The following is a 17,212-nucleotide window of genomic DNA, read 5'->3' on the forward strand; positions in this document are numbered from 1 at the left end:
TACAGACCCCCTCTGGACTCTCAGCCAGGCATCAGAGCATGTCGAAGGAGAAGGTAAGGACGAGTCAGATGGGAGCAGGAGATCTATGGAGGATGTGACTGGCGAGGTGTGGTAGTGGTGGAAGAGATTGGACCTGAGCCTATTTCTTAAAATGTGATTACTATGTCTGCTGCCCGTGTGAGAGGACTTATAATATTGCACAACAAGGCATTTCTAGAGAGAGTTTCCAGAGATGTGTCACCTTCACAGTAATGCTCACATGCTCCCTTCACAGTGGTAATGCCCAGATGTGCCACCTTCACAGTAGTAATGCCTAGATGTGCCCCTTCACAGTGGTAATGCCCAGATGTGCCCCCTTCACAGTGCTAATACCCAGACGTGCCCCATTCACAAGGGTACAGCCCAGATGTGCCCCCTTCACAGGGGTAATACCCAGATGTGCCCCCTTCACAGGGTAATACCCAGATGTGCCCCCTTCACAGGGGTAATGCTCACATGTGCCACTTTCACTGTAAAAATGCCCATATGTGCCCCCTTTACAGAAAAAATGCCCAGATATTTGCCCCTTCGCAGTAGTAATGCTCACACGTGCCCCCTCACAGTATTTGCATTTCATACTGGCAAAGCTACCTGGTTCTGGCCCGCAAAATTTATACCATGTCTAGTGTGGCCCTCAGACAAAAAATGGTTGGGCACCACTGTTCTAGTGAACTGGGACGACCTCCCAATACCAGCACTATTGGCACCATATTTTTTTTTCTTTGTTCTTTTTTTAATTTGGGAATCTCGAAAACGGATATAATAAAGAAATAGCAGAATAAAAACTTTTGTATCTATACAGAAGAAAAATACTCAAATACTTAAGGATATTTACTGAGGAGCAGGGCTTGCCATAGGGGTATGTGACCTGAATGGTTGTACAGGATGCCAAAGAAGGGGTTTCTCCCAATTTCATGTTACCAGAGACTTGAGAGCACCAAGAATCTTAATATCAATTGTGAAAAAATGGACACTGTGCAGCAGTTTTTGTTTATGTATGGTACCATTATTATGTGGTCCCTATATATATTAGTATGATGTGAGCACAGTATAGCAGCATTTACTTACTTAGGTATTGTGTGGCACTACTACATAGTTACTGTATAGTAATTTATTATTTCAGTGTGTAGTTGTGGTGGCACTGTGTAGCATTTTTATTTAGGTAGCTGTATGGAAGTGTTATTTAGCTAATGTACTTTTATTTATTATACTATAAGACACTATTGATTAAAAATTGTATGGTATGGTTTGTACACTGCCTGACTGTCGTGAATGAGATTTGCAGATAGCTGGAACCTATAAATAAACGAGCGACTGGCTTGATCCCAAACTAAGGAGCTTATAGGTGAGCCCTATAAAACCCTAAGAGCTCTCCCTGACTGCTATGCACATACAAGGGTCTCGATGATAGACGATTGCGTGCCCACGTACCTAAACCTGTGTGACACCTGAAAACCCTATAATAGTGAGGGGACACGACCACCGGCTCCCTGCACTTAATACGGAGGGAGTCAGGGTCACTTAGAATCAAGCCAGCAAGCAAACACAATAAAGTAAAAGGACTTATCTGAGCAAACAGCAGACACAGCCTCCAGCAGTGAACACTTCATCCAGGAAGTAGTATAAACCGCAAAGTGAGGCAGTATGGGAGGGAATATAAAGGAAGACAATGTCTAAATAAGTGACACCTGGCAGAAGGAAAGGAGATGAGAAACTGAAACCAAAACAAAGAACATCATACAAGAGGTAGAGAAGAACGTCTGCCAGAGCTTCTCGCAGAACTGGCGGTGACAGTACCCCTCCCTCTACGGGTGGACTCCGGATACTCAGAGCCCACCTTCTCAGGATGAGACCTATGGAAAGCCCTGATGAGACAAGTGGCCTTAATGTCCGCCACTGGGACCCACATCCTCTCCTCAGGACCATAACCCTCCCAATGAACGAGGTACTGAAGAGAACCGCGGATAATGCGAGAATCCACAATCCTAGAGACCTGAAATTCAAGATTACCATCAACAACAATCGGAGGAGGAGGCAAAGAGGAGGGTACAGTGGGTTAGACATAAGTTTTTAATAGGGACTTGTGAAAAACATTATAGATCTTCCAAGTCTGAGGAAGATCAAGATGGAAGGCAACGGGATTGATGACGGACAAGATCTTGTAAGGCCCAATAAACTTAGGCCCCAACTTCTTTGTAGACAACCACACCAGATCACCCACATTCAGGTCCGGACCAGGCACACGTCTGTTATCCGCCACACGCTTATATCTCTCACTCATCCTCTTCAGATAACCCTGAATCTTTTGCCAAATAAATGACAAAGACAAGGAAAATCTCTCCTTATCAGGTAAACCAGAAGACCCCTCTCCAGAGAATGTCCCAAACTGCGGATGAAAGCCATATGCACCAAAAAATTGTGACTTATCAGAGGACTCCTGGCGACGATTATTTAAAGCAAGGGACAAAAAAGAATACCAATCCTCTTGATTCTCTGCCACAAAACAGCGCAGATATGTCTCCAGATTCTGATTGACACGTTCGGCCTGACCATTCGACTGCGGGTGAAAAGCAGAAGAGAACGACAACCGAACCACGAGTGGCCTTAATGTCCGCCATAGAGGAAGCGGATATGGGTCACGAATCGTGATACGGTTCAGCACCCTGAAATTCAGACAAGGTCTTAGGCCTCTTTCACACGGGCGTTGCAGGAAAATGTGCGGGTGCGTTGCGGGAACACCCGCGATTTTTCTGCGCGAGTGCAAAACATTGTAATGTGTTTTGCACGCGCGTGAGAAAAATCGAGCATGTTTGGTACCCAAACCCGAACTTCTTCACAGAAGTTCGGGCTTGGGATCGGTGTTCTGTAGATTGTATTATTTTCCCTTATAACATGGTTATAAGGGAAAATAATAGCATTCTGAATACAGAATGCATAGTAAAACAGCGCTGGAGGGGTTAAAAAAAACAAAAACATTTAACTCACCTTAGTCCAATTGATCGCGGCCCTGCATCTCCTTCTGTCCCCTTTACTGAATAGGACCTGTGGTGAGCATTAATTATAGGTCAAGGACCTTTGATGGCGTCACTCCGGTCATCACATGGTACGTCACATGATCTTTTACCATGGTGATTCACTCTAAGACGCCTGTCAATACGAACAGCTAGAGACATGGCTGACTCTAAGGACGCTGGTCTCTCATGAAAAGCGAATGCATTTTTCAATCTTTCTGAAAGACCATGGCAAAATTGTACTTCGGAGTGCAGCATCATTCCAACCAGTATCAGCTGCCCATCTCCTAAATTCAGAACAATATATCTCTGCGGATTGTTTACCCTGGCATAACAGACACAGTTTAGATTCAGCCAGAGCAATACGATCCGGATCATCATATATCTGCCCCAGGGCTTCAAAGAATTCATCCACCGATCGGAGGGGCCATGCCCCCACCGGCAGCGAAAAGGCCCAAGACTGAGCGTTATCCCTGAGCAGCGAGATGATGATCCCCACCGAGATGATGATCCCCTCCCTCTGCTCCTCATCAGCAGATCCGTTCTGCTGCCCATAGACTTTTATTAGGACGGAAAGCAAAACGGAATGCCTTATAAAGGCTTACGTTTTGACTTCCGTCCTAATACAAGTCATGGGCAGCAGAACGGATCCGTCCTGATTTTTTACGTCCGTCTCATGGATTCTGTCTCATGGAAAGCCATAACGGAATCCAGAACGCAGATGTGAACCCACCCTTTAAAAAAAAATATATAGATTTCTATAAAAGGGAATGTATCACCACAAACCTCTCAATCAAACTATTATTCGCATGGAAACATGTGTGCTTGTTAACAGAATTAAATGCTATTGGTCCCATCTCAATTGGTGGCTTCAATGTGGAGAACTAGCGTTTTTATAATATGCAAATTAGCCCCCTGGTGCTACAAGGGTGGTGCCGTTGTAGCTCGTTGCACCTATAGGCTCCGTTCACTTGCTTCTACTCTGCACCCCACCACTTTGACTGACAGGGCCAGGAAGTGAAGATCTACTCACACCTGGTCCTGAAGTCTCACACCTGCACGTTCACCTATGCTATTGGTGCATTTGCAGTACAGTACAGATCACTGGCGCATGGGTTCTGTACTGCGCATGCTCCGGCAATCTTCTGTACTGTACTGCTCCTGCCTCTTCTGTACTGTGCCTGCACCAGGCTTTGAGATATTTCAGGACCAGGCGTGAGTAGGCCTTCACTACTTAGCCCTGTCAGTCAAAGTGATGGGAGTACGGACTAGAGGCAAGTGAGTGGAGCCTCTTGGTGCAACGAAGTGCAAAGGCACCATCCTTGTGGCACCAAGGGGCTAATTTTCATATTATAAAAACGCTGATTTCTCCACATTAGAGTCACCAATTAAAATGGGACTAACAGCATTTGCTTCAGCTGACAGGCACGCATCTCAGCTGGTTTGATTGACAGATTTATTTGAATAGTCAGTTGTTGTTGTTGTTTTTTTATCACCCTTTCTGATGGAATTGTTCCTCTAAAAGTTTCGTCCAGCAGGATACAATTTCTTAAAAAAGGGCCAATTTCTCAATCCCCTGCTAATGCCTTTTTGATGCTTACCAGCTTCCCACTGGTCTCTGCTTCCTGGTCCTGCCTCAGTACAATAGAAGTGGCCAGAGATGACAATCAATAAACGGAGATGGGTCACCAATGAGACCACTGATTAGCCAAGCAAGCATCTTCTGCTGTTTCCTGTGTGCCCATCTGGGTCTAGGAAATAGAGACAAGTCAGAAGGTAGTAGGGGATCGTGGAAAGTGATTGTGGCCTTTTTTTACCGTTCCATTCTGCCTTTTATAAAAAAATATAAATAAAGTATCTCACTGGTCAACCATGTTGACCATGATGGCATCCACATCTTATATTGTGTTGAAGAACTGCAGCAACTCTTGTTCAAATCTGCATTAAACAAAAAGTTCTGCGGTTCTTCAACATATATTATCTGGGGTTAGAGAGCTGTAACCTAACACCCTGAGAACTGAAAGGCCGGATCCATGGAGGTGTGCTCCTGGCATCATAGGTGGAAAACACCGAGTTTGGATAGAGAGAGGATTAATAAAGCTTATTGGAGTTATAACGTGCTGAGAAAAAAATGCTTTATCAAGAAAAACAGTGTTGTTGGAGAAATCCCTATGGCTTGATCCCATCATTTAAAGTTTATTGTAATGAAAGTTATGGTGAAAGTCACCACTGGTCAGGATGCTGCTCCGAGGCATAGTGGAGGCGCTCGCTCATTAAGCTTCCTCAACACATAATTATGACCTTGAGAAATTTATGTTCCTTGGATCCAACCATATTCTCGAGCACTTTTTTTAATTACATGGTGAAAAAAAAATAATAAGCTTCTTCTCATTTTCTTGAGATTAACTTGATCTGCGGTTGGAAAGAAAAGACATTTAAACAGAAACTTTGTGGAAATTGTCAGGATATTAATAAAGTTTTCTCATTTCTACAGCTAATCCCCTTGTAGAGAAGATAACAAATGTTTTTTTTATAGATTTACGCTGCAAATCAAAAAGTTCTTAAAGGGATTCTGTCACCAGGAAATTCCCCGTTACACCAGGCACAAACCTTTCACTTAGCGAACTGTTACTTCATTCTGGAGGAAAAGGACTTTTAAGGCCGAATGCACACGGCCGTGTTCCGCGGCCGAGAGCGGTCCGTGGTATGCCGGGCTGGATTCCTGTTCAGAGCAGGAGCGCACGGTGCCATTGGTTGCTATGACGTCGTGCGCTTCATGCCGCCGCTGCACTACAGTAATACACTTGTATGATCTATACGAGTGTATTACTGTATAGCAGCGGCGGCATGAAGCGCACGGCGTCATAGCAACCAATGACACCGTGCGCTCCTGCTCTGAACAGGAATCCAGCCTGGCATACCACGGACCGCTCTCGGCCGCGGAACACGGCCGTGTGCATTCGGCCTAAGGCCTCTTTCCCACTGGCGTTGCGGGAAAATGTGCGGGTGCGTTGCGGGAACATGCACGATTTTTCCACGCGAGTGCAAAACATTGTAATGCGTTTTGCATTCGCGTGAGAAAAATCGCGCATGTTTGGTACCCAAACCCGAACTTGGGTTTGGGATCGGTGTTCTGTAGATTGTATTATTTTCCCTTATAACATACTGATAAGGGAAAATAATAGCATTCTGAATACAGAATGCATAGTAAAATAGCCCTGGAGGGGTTAAAAAAAAAACAAAAAATAATTTAACTCACTTTAATCCACTTGATCGCGCAGCCCGGCATCTCTTCTGTCTTCTTTCTTTGCTTTGTGAAGGTACAGGACCTGTGGTGACGTCACTCCGGTCATCACATGGTACGTCACATGATCTTTTACCATGGTGATAGATCATGTGATGGGACCATGTGATGACCGGAGTGACGTCACCACAGGTCCTGTTCCTGCACACAGCTAAGATGAAGACAGAAGGAGATGCTGGCTGCGCGATCAAGTGGATTAAGGTTAGTTAATTTTTCTTTATTTTTTTTTAACCCCTCCAGCGCTATTTTACTATGCATTCTGTATTCAGAATGCTATTATTTTCCCTTATAACCATGTTATAAGGGAAAATAATAATGATCGGGTCCCCATCCCGATGGTCACCTAGCAACCGTGCGTGAAAATCGCACCGCATCTGCACTTGCTTGCGGATGCTTGCGATTTTCACACAACCCCATTCATCTCTATGGGGCCTGCGTTACGTGAAAAACGCACAAAATAGAGCATGCTGCGATTTTCACGCAACGCACAAGTGATGCTTGAAAATCACCGCTCATGTGAACAGCCCCATAGAAATGAATGGGTCGGGATTCAGTGCGGGTGCAATGCGTTCAACCCACGCATCGCATCCGCGCGGAATACTCGCCCGTGTGAAAGGGGCCTAATACATATACAAATAAGAAGATAAGTGCACTGAGGGTGGGTTCAATTCACTCTGTGCAACCTTGCTGCTCCTGCTTCCTCTGCCAGCCCCTCCCTCTCCTTTCTGATTGACAGGGACAGCTTCCAGCATAGTCATCTCACCTGACCCTGTTAATCATAAAGGAGAGAGTTGCAGTACAATGTATTTGTGGTGGTCTAGGGTCACCAGGCATGTCACTGGTGGTCTGGGATAATGAAGGGGCTAGTGTCACATTATTTTTCATTTTCTTTATTAAACTGCTGAATTTCGAAGTATATCTTTGCAGGGGTCAAAGTTCACTCCAGGACCTCCTTTTTCCCCTGTAGTACACGTCCATTCTCATGACATTATTATTTCCTACATCCGCCACTAGAGGGAGTAAATGAGAGCTATAAAAATGCCAAGGTAGCCAGTAGTGCCAAACGAATTAAAGTCCACAAAGTGGACTTCGATCTGAATTTCAGGATAAATTCAATTCGCCGTGAGGCCGAATTTCCTCGTGCTTCATGGTAGCGAATCGATTTAACCTGGAATAGTGTAGAAAAAAAAAAAACATACTTACCTCCTCCATTTGCTCGCTGCCGCCACCTTGCTTGAAGATATTGCACAAAATCCTGTGCGCAGTGACGTATGATGTCACCACGTCGGCCGGTGTGATGACATCATCACGGGTCGCGCAAGATTTTACACCAGATCCTGAAGCAAGATGGCGACGGCTTTTTCCATAACAAGCAAATTGATCAAGTATTATTATTTTTTGCTTTTTTTTAAAACATTTCACACTGTGTTTTGTATATCAGATCCCGTGATCATGTATGAACGCAGCATCTGAAGGGTACAATGACGGGTGCAGCGCAATCGTTGCACCCACTAATTGCAAAGAAATGCGCCTCGTGTCAAAGTCATTCGTCACAAATAGAGTTGAACGAACACCTGGATGTTCGGGTTCGAGAAGTTCGGCCGAACTTCCCGGAAATGTTCGGGTTCGGGATCCGAACCCGATCCGAACTTCGTCTCGAACACGAACCCCATTGAAGTCAATGGGGACCCGAACTTTTGGGCACTAAAAAGGCTGTAAAACAGCCCAGGAAAGAGCTAGAGGGCTGCAAAAGGCAGCAACATGTAGGTAAATCCCCTGCAAACAAATGTGGATAGGGAAATGAATTAAAATAAAAATTAAAAAAATAAAAATGAACCAATATCAATTGGACAGAGGTCCCATAGCAGAGAATCTGGCTTCACGTCAGCAGAGAATCAGTCTCTTCATGCCATAGCAAAGAATCTGGCTTCATGTCAGCAGAGAATCAGTCTCTTCATGCCATAGCAGAGAATCTGGCTTCATGTCAGCGCAGAATCAGTCTTCATGTCATAGCAGAGAATCAGGCTTCACGTCACCCACCACTGGAACAGGCCACTGTCACACATTTAGGCCCCGGCACCCAGACAGAGGAGAGAGGTCCTGTAACAGAGAATCTGGCCTTATGTCAGCACAGAATCTGTCTTCATGTCATAGCAGAGAATCAGGCTTCACGTCACCCACCACTGGAACAGGCCACTGTCACATATTTAGGCCCAGGCACCCAGGCAGAGGAGAGAGGTCCCGTAACAGAGAATCTGGCCTTATGTCAGCGCAGAATCAGTCTTCATGTCATAGCAGAGAATCCGGCTTCACGTCACCCACCACTGGAACAGGCCACTGTCACACATTTAGGCCCCGGCACCCAGACAGAGGAGAGCGGTCCCGTAACAGAGAATCTGGCCTTATGTCAGCGCAGAATCTGTCTTCATGTCATAGCAGAGAATCAGGCTTCACGTCAGCCACCACTGGAACAGGCCACTGTCACACATTTAGGCCCAGGCACCCAGGCAGAGGAGAGAGGTCCCGTAACAGAGAATCTGGCCTTATGTCAGCGCAGAATCTGTATTCATGTCATAGCAGAGAATCAGGCTTCACGTCACCCACCACTGGAACAGGCCACTGTCACACATTTAGGCCCCGGCACCCAGACAGAGGAGAGAGGTCCTGTAACAGAGAATCTGGCCTTATGTCAGCACAGAATCTGTCTTCATGTCATAGCAGAGAATCAGGCATCACGTCACCCACCACTGGAACAGGCCACTGTCACACATTTAGGCCCAGGCACCCAGGCAGAGGAGAGAGGTCCCGTAACAGAGAATCTGGCCTTATGTCAGCACAGAATCTGTCTTAATGTCATAGCAGAGAATCAGGCTTCACGTCACCCACCACTGGAACAGGCCACTGTCACACATTTAGGCCCAGGCACCCAGGCAGAGGAGAGAGGTCCCGTAACAGAGAATCTGGCCTTATGTCAGCGCAGAATCTGTATTCATGTCATAGCAGAGAATCAGGCTTCACGTCACCCACCACTGGAACAGGCCACTGTCACACATTTAGGCCCAGGCACCCAGGCAGAGGAGAGAGGTCCCGTAACAGAGAATCTGGCCTTATGTCAGCGCAGAATCTGTATTCATGTCATAGCAGAGAATCAGGCTTCACGTCACCCACCACTGGAACAGGCCACTGTCACACAATTAGGCCCCGGCACCCAGACAGAGGAGAGAGGTCCTGTAACAGAGAATCTGGCCTTATGTCAGCACAGAATCTGTCTTCATGTCATAGCAGAGAATCAGGCTTCACGTCACCCACCACTGGAACAGGCCACTGTCACATATTTAGGCCCAGGCACCCAGGCAGAGGAGAGAGGTCCCGTAACAGAGAATCTGGCCTTATGTCAGCGCAGAATCAGTCTTCATGTCATAGCAGAGAATCCGGCTTCACGTCACCCACCACTGGAACAGGCCACTGTCACACATTTAGGCCCCGGCACCCAGACAGAGGAGAGCGGTCCCGTAACAGAGAATCTGGCCTTATGTCAGCGCAGAATCTGTCTTCATGTCATAGCAGAGAATCAGGCTTCACGTCAGCCACCACTGGAACAGGCCACTGTCACACATTTAGGCCCAGGCACCCAGGCAGAGGAGAGAGGTCCCGTAACAGAGAATCTGGCCTTATGTCAGCGCAGAATCTGTATTCATGTCATAGCAGAGAATCAGGCTTCACGTCACCCACCACTGGAACAGGCCACTGTCACACATTTAGGCCCCGGCACCCAGACAGAGGAGAGAGGTCCTGTAACAGAGAATCTGGCCTTATGTCAGCACAGAATCTGTCTTCATGTCATAGCAGAGAATCAGGCATCACGTCACCCACCACTGGAACAGGCCACTGTCACACATTTAGGCCCAGGCACCCAGGCAGAGGAGAGAGGTCCCGTAACAGAGAATCTGGCCTTATGTCAGCACAGAATCTGTCTTAATGTCATAGCAGAGAATCAGGCTTCACGTCACCCACCACTGGAACAGGCCACTGTCACACATTTAGGCCCAGGCACCCAGGCAGAGGAGAGAGGTCCCGTAACAGAGAATCTGGCCTTATGTCAGCGCAGAATCTGTATTCATGTCATAGCAGAGAATCAGGCTTCACGTCACCCACCACTGGAACAGGCCACTGTCACACATTTAGGCCCAGGCACCCAGGCAGAGGAGAGAGGTCCCGTAACAGAGAATCTGGCCTTATGTCAGCGCAGAATCTGTATTCATGTCATAGCAGAGAATCAGGCTTCACGTCACCCACCACTGGAACAGGCCACTGTCACACAATTAGGCCCCGGCACCCAGACAGAGGAGAGCGGTCCCGTAACAGAGAATCTGGCCTTATGTCAGCGCAGAATCTGTCTTCATGTCATAGCAGAGAATCAAGCTTCACGTCACCCACCACTGGAACAGGCCACTGTCACACATTTAGGCCCCGGCACCCAGGCAGAGGAGAGAGGTCCCGTAACAGAGAATCTGGCCTTATGTCAGCGCAGAATCTGTATTCATGTCATAGCAGAGAATCAGGCTTCACGTCACCCACCACTGGAACAGGCCACTGTCACACTTTTAGGCCCAGGCACCCAGGCAGAGGAGAGAGGTCCCGTAACAGAGAATCTGGCCTTATGTCAGCGCAGAATCTGTATTCATGTCATAGCAGAGAATCAGGCTTCACGTCACCCACCACTGGAACAGGCCACTGTCACACATTTAGGCCCCGGCACCCAGACAGAGGAGAGCGGTCCCGTAACAGAGAATCTGGCCTTATGTCAGAGCAGAATCTGTCTTCATGTCATAGCAGAGAATCAAGCTTCACGTCACCCACCACTGGAACAGGCCACTGTCACACATTTAGGCCCCGGCACCCAGGCAGAGGAGAGAGGTCCCGTAACAGAGAATCTGGCCTTATGTCAGCGCAGAATCTGTATTCATGTCATAGCAGAGAATCAGGCTTCACGTCACCCACCACTGGAACAGGCCACTGTCACACTTTTAGGCCCAGGCACCCAGGCAGAGGAGAGAGGTCCCGTAACAGAGAATCTGGCCTTATGTCAGCGCAGAATCTGTATTCATGTCATAGCAGAGAATTAGGCTTCACGTCACCCACCACTGGAACAGGCCACTGTCACACATTTAGGCTCAGGCACCCAGGCAGAGGAGAGAGGTCCCATAACAGAGAATCTGGCCTTATGTCAGCACAGAATCTGTCTTAATGTCATAGCAGAGAATCAGGCTTCACGTCACCCACCACTGGAACAGGCCACTGTCACACATTTAGGCCCCGGCACCCAGGCAGAGGAGAGAGGTCCCGTAACAGAGAATCTGGCCTTATGTCAGCGCAGAATCTGTATTCATGTCATAGCAGAGAATCAGGCTTCACGTCACCCACCACTGGAACAGGCCACTGTCACACATTTAGGCCCCGGCACCCAGACAGAGGAGAGGTTCATTCAACTTTGGGTTGCCCCACAATATAATGGTAAAATGAAATTAAAAATAGTATTGAATGAGGAAGTGCCCTGGAGTAGAATAATATATTGTTATGGGGAGGTAGTTAATATCTAATCTGCACAAGGGATGGACAGGTCCTGTGGGATCCATGCCTGGTTCATTTTTATGAACGTCAGCTTGTCCACATTGGCTGTAGACAGGCGGCTGCGTTTGTCTGTAATGACGCCCCCTGCCGTGCTGAATACACGTTCAGACAAAACGCTGGCCGCCGGGCAGGCCAGCACCTCCAAGGCATAAAAGGCTAGCTCTGGCCACGTGGACAATTTGGAGACCCAGAAGTTGAATGGGGCCGAACCATCAGTCAGTACGTGGAGGGGTGTGCACAGGTACTGTTCCACCATGTTAGTGAAATGTTGCCTCCTGCTAACACGTTCCGTATCAGGAGGTGGTGCAGTTAGCTGTGGCGTGGTGACAAAACTTTTCCACATCTCTGCCATGCTAACCCATCCCTCAGAGGAGCTGGCCGTGACACAGCTGCGTTGGCGACCTCTTGCTCGTCCATTGCCTTCGCCTTGGGCTTCCACTGGTTCCCCTGTGACATTTGGGAATGCTCTCAGTAGCGCGTCTACCAACGTGCGCTTGTACTCGCGCATCTTCCAACGTGCTAAAAATGACCCCTCTTCCTCCTCTTCCTCCTGGGCCACCTCCTCTTCCATCATCGCCCTAAGTGTTTTCTCAAGGAGACATAGAAGTGGTATTGTAACGCTGATAACGGCGTCATCGCCACTGGCCATGTTGGTGGAGTACTCGAAACAGCGCAACAGGGCACACAGGTCTCGCATGGAGGCCCAGTCATTGGTGGTGAAGTGGGTCTGATCCGCAGTGCGACTGACCCGTGTGTGCTGCAGCTGAAACTCCACTATGGCCTGCTGCTGCTCGCACAGTCTGTCCAGCATATGCAAGGTAGAGTTCCACCTGGTGGGCACGTCGCATATGAGGCGGTGAGCGGGAAGGCCGAAGTTACGCTGTAGCGCAGACAGGCGAGCAGCGGCAGGGTGTGAACGCCGGAAGCGCGAACAGACGGCCCGCACTTTATGCAGCAGCTCTGACATGTCGGGGTAGTTGCGAATGAACTTCTGCACCACCAAATTCAGCACATGCGCCAGGCAAGGGATGTGCGTCAAACCGGCTAGTCCCAGAGCTGCAACGAGATTTCGCCCATGATCGCACACCACCAGGCCGGGCTTGAGGCTCACCGGCAGCAACCACTCGTCGGTCTGTTGTTCTATACCCCGCCACAACTCCTGTGCGGTGTGGGGCCTGTCCCCCAAACATATGAGTTTCAGAATGGCCTGCTGACGTTTACCCCGTGCTGTGCTGAAGTTGGTGGTGAAGGTGTGTGGCTGACTGGATGAGCAGGTGGAAGAAGAGGAGGAGGAAGCTGAGTAGGAGGAGGAGGAGACAGGAGGCAAAGAATGTTGCCCTGCGATCCTTGGCGGCGGAAGGACGTGCGCCAAATAGCTCTCCGCCTGGGGCCTAGCCGCCACTACATTTACCCAGTGTGCAGTTAGGGAGATATAGCGTCCCTGGCCGTGCTTACTGGTCCACGTATCTGTGGTTAGGTGGACCTTGCCACAGATGGCGTTGCACAGTGCACACTTGATTTTATCGGACACTTGTTTGTGCAGGGAAGGCACGGCTCTCTTGGAGAAGTAGTGGCGGCTGGGAACAACATACTGTGGGACAGCAAGTGACATGAGCTGTTTGAAGCTGTGTGTGTCCACCAGCCTAAATGACAGCATTTCATAGGCCAGTAGTTTAGAAATGCTGGCATTCAGGGCCAGGGATCGAGGGTGGCTAGGTGAGAATTTACGCTTTCTCTCAAATGTTTGTGAGATGGAGAACTGAACGCTGCCGTGTGACATGGTTGAGATGCTTGGTGACGCAGGTGGTGGTGTTGGTGGTACATCCCATGTTTGCTGAGCGGCAGGTGCCAACGTTCCTCCAGAGGCGGAGGAAGAGGCCAAGGCGGCGGCAGCAGCAGCAGAGGAGGCCGAGGCGGCAGCAGCAGAAGAGGTAGCAGGGGGAGCCTGAGTGACTTCCTTGTTTTTAAGGTGTTTACTCCACTGCAGTTCATGCTTTGCATGCAGGTGCCTGGTCATGCAGATTGTGCTAAGGTTCAGAACGTTAATGCCTCGCTTCAGGCTCTGATGGCACAGCGTGCAAACCACTCGGGTCTTGTCGTCAGCACATTGTTTGAAGAAGTGCCATGCCAGGGAACTCCTTGAAGCTGCCTTTGGGGTGCTCGGTCCCAGATGGCGGCGGTCAGTAGCAGGCGGAGTCTCTTGGTGGCGGGTGTTCTGATTTTGCCCACTGCTCCCTCTTTTGCTACGCTGTTGGTTCGGTCTCACCACTGCCTCTTCCTCCGAACTGTGAAAGTCAGTGGCACGACCTTCATTCCATGTGGGGTCTAGGACCTCATCGTCCCCTGCATCGTCTTCCACCCAGTCTTGACCCCTGACCTCCTTTTCAGTCTGCACACTGCAGAAAGACGCAGCAGTTGGCACCTGTGTTTCGTCATCATCAGAGACGTGCTGAGGTGGTATTCCTCATCATCAGGAAACATAAGTGGTTGTGCGTTAGTGCATTCTATCTCTTCCACCCCTGGTGAAGGGCTAGGTGGATGCCCTTGGAAAACCCTGGCAGCAGAGTCTTCAAACAGCATAAGAGACTGCTGCATAACTTGAGGCTCAGACAGTTTCCCTGATATGCATGGGGGTGATGTGACAGACTGATGGGCTTGGTTTTCATGCGCCATCTGTGCGCTTTCTGCAGAAGACTGCGTGGGAGATAATGTGAACGTGCTGGATGCACTGTCGGCCACCCAATTGACTAATGCCTGTACCTGCTCAGGCCTTACCATCCCTAGAACGGCATTGGGCCCCACCAAATATCCCTGTAAATTCTGGCGGCTACTGGGACCTGAGGTAGTTGGTTTACTAGGACGTGTGGCTGTGGCAGAACGGCCACGTCCTCTCCCAGCACCAGAGGGTCCACTAACACCACCACGACCATGTCCACGTCCGCGTCCCTTATTAGATGTTTTCCTCATTGTTCCGTTCACCACAATTTTGAGAATGGCAAATTTGGGAATGCTTTTTCAACCCAGAACAAAAAGTCTGCTTTGACGGTCACTACAAATAACTTGACCAGCTAAAACAGTACAGATTTGGTTGAATAGAGATGTGAGACCTGTTTTTTTTTGCGCTGTGTGACAGTTATAGCTTTAATCACAGAATGACACTTCTATCAGCACGCTAGCGTGTGTCTTAGGTTTTTCTGAATGATACTATCAATAACTTTAATGGAAGATTTTCTTTTTGGGATAGATTTCAAGTAGGCCTGAAATACCACAAACTAGTTATTTTCAGAATGGCAAATTTGGGAATGCTTTTTCAACCCAGAACAAAAAGTCTGCTTTGACGGTCACTACAAATAACTTGACCAGCTAAAACTGTGCAGATTTGGTTGAATAGAAATGTCAGGTCTATTTTTTAGGCGCTGGGTGACAGGCTCAACTTGCCCCTGATGTAATATATGGCCAAAAAATAACCAGACTGTTGATGGTTAAATGCACTTGGGTGAAACAGGCTCAGCCTGCAGCTGATGTAGTATATGGCCAAAAAATAATCAGACTGTTGATGGTTAAATGCACTTGGGTGACACAGGCTCAGCCTGCAGCTGATGTAGTATATGGCCAAAAAATAACCAGACTGTTGATGGTTAAATGCACTTCGGTGACACAGGCACAGCCTGCAGCTGATGTAGGATATAGCACAAAATAACCACACTATCGATGGTTAAATACACTTGGTGATAGCTCGTGCTGGCGCACCACAAGTCACAAAATGGCCGCCGATCACCCCAGAAAAAAAGTGATCTAAAAACGCTCTGGGCAACCTCAAAAAAGTGAGCAAGTCAATAATAGCACTTCAATGATCCACAGCTGCAGATCGATCACAGAATGAAGTCTTTTGGAGGAGTTAATCTGCCTAATCTCGCCCTAACGTCGCAGCTGCAACCTCTCCCTATACTGATCATAGCAGAGTGACGTGCGGCGCTACGTGACTCCAGCTTAAATAGAGGCTGGGTCACATGGTGCACTGGCCAATCACAGCCATGCCAATAGTAGGCAAGGCTGTGATGGCCTCTTGGGCCAAGTAGTATGACGCTTGTTGATTGGCTGCTTTGCAGCCTTTCAAAAAGCGCCAAGAAAGCGCCGAACACCGAACCCGAACCCGGACTTTTACGAAAATGTTCGGGTTCGGGTCCGTGTCACGGACACCCCAAAATTCGGTACGAACCCGAACTATACAGTTCGGGTTCGCTCATCCCTAGTCACAAAGCAAATTTTTTTGTAAAGCAGCCGAATTGAATTTTTGAATAATCGCCTCATCTCTAGTGGCCAGATGTGTACAGGGTCCAACGTCATGTACGGTATATCCTCAGCGTGAAGAGTTCTGCAGCTAGAGGGAGCGGGCGCAGGGAATGATGTCTGACTACAGGAACGACTATGGAATCACTTTACATTAAAGTGATGGGAAAGCAGGAGACTGACGAAGACCAGCTGCAGATATGGAGAGGCTTCGCTGGTCCCTGTAGACTCCTTAAAATACTTGAATACTGATGCTTGAAAGACTTTTGACAGTTCACAAGTTGAAGATGACAGGAAAGAGATGGAGATGTAATTACTTAAATGGAACCTGTCACCAGTTTTATGGTGTCCTAACTAAGGGCAACATAAATAAGTGACTGATTCTCTTAGCACAATGCTGGGTCACTTTCTTTAATTGACCCAGTCAATCTGCCAACATCTTGTAGTGAAAATCTCCAGCTGATAATGATGAGTCATGAATATTCATGAGCTCCTGACTCTCCCCGCCCACCTGCTGCTGAATGACAGTTTGTTTCCATATGAATCAGCAGCAGGTGGGCGGGGGAGTGGCTATAGCTCTGAATTAAATATACGCTGGACTCAATGACATCACGCTGGACTCAAATCAGCTCATTAGCATGCGGCATGCAGCATCTTTGTGTGTATATTATGAGGTAACCATCTGTCACACCAGTAAGTGATTACATCTAAGGTACTTTTTAGTAGTTAATGATTGTATATAATTAGTTAGATTATAATCAAATATCCACATGGCAGGTTCCCTTTAAAGGAAACCCATAGGTGCATTGCAAGAGACATGTTGTAGTATGGTTTCCACACTGTGGAGGTGTGGCTGGTAGCGGACACCATCTCTCTCATCGCTCCTCTCTTCTGACCAGCTCTGTCGGGTTGCCACGGTAACCCAGTGAAAACTTTG

This window comes from Bufo bufo, chromosome 2 (assembly GCF_905171765.1).
Source record: "Bufo bufo chromosome 2, aBufBuf1.1, whole genome shotgun sequence".
NCBI lineage: Eukaryota > Metazoa > Chordata > Amphibia > Anura > Bufonidae > Bufo > Bufo bufo.